We start from the raw sequence: 910 nt of genomic DNA, 5'->3' as shown, positions 1-910 counted from the left end.
TGTTTGGACATAGGTAATCAGTTGCTTGCATCCAGATGCAAAATCACTGTGGACACAACAACAAAATGAGATCCATGCAGAATATTTATTTCCAAACCAAATATAAAGAGCTTTGTCACTGGTGCCATAATTTTCCAAGATGGTGACCAAATTCTGACAAAGTTTTAAAACACAGTGGCATCTTCCCTCAAGTTACTTGATTTTAGGATTCCTGTTTCAGTGTGTGTTAAAACTGGGCAACAATAAACTTGTTTTGACATGTAAAATACCATGAGGTTTTAATATACAGGTAATGAGGCTTTTCAGGATCATAAGTCTTGTCAAGCAGGATATTCAATTGTGGTATAAGCCCTCACTATGGAACATTTCAGCAGAGGTGGGCTCCCCAAACCTGTCCGTGGCCCACTGTGTCTCCAATCTCCCTGGACAGTAGACTATAGGTATATGAGCAACTTTGTCCACTGTGGGTGGAAGTGATCTGTGGAACTTCTCTACTGAAGCCAGTAACAGCAGGGGTCTCCTCCTTTTCTCCCTCGCTGCCTCCCCCACTGAACAACCCACAGTGACCTGGGAGCCCAGGATGAAGGATGGCCCCACACCTGCATGAGGCCCCTTGCACTTGCAAGAAATAAACATGCCTCTGTTAAGATCCTGAAAATTCAGCATTTTCTGTTGTGACACCTGGTGTTTATTATCCTGTCAAACACAGGACCTATCCTTTGCATTGCGAGGTATTTGTGTCATGACCTGCACCCACTAAACACCAGCAGGGCTCCAGAAGTCATTATGACAAGCAGAGACAGTCTCATGAATCCCCAGAGTGCTCTCAGAAGAACCAAAACTTTAGATCCATAGCAAACTAAAAACCTTTGTTAGTGATTCTTCTTCCATTTTATGCCTAGGAATAGAT

The sequence above is a fragment of the Mustela lutreola genome, chromosome 9 (assembly GCF_030435805.1).
Source record: "Mustela lutreola isolate mMusLut2 chromosome 9, mMusLut2.pri, whole genome shotgun sequence".
Taxonomy (NCBI): Eukaryota; Metazoa; Chordata; class Mammalia; order Carnivora; family Mustelidae; genus Mustela; species Mustela lutreola.
Note: the sequence above shows the minus strand (reverse complement) of the source record.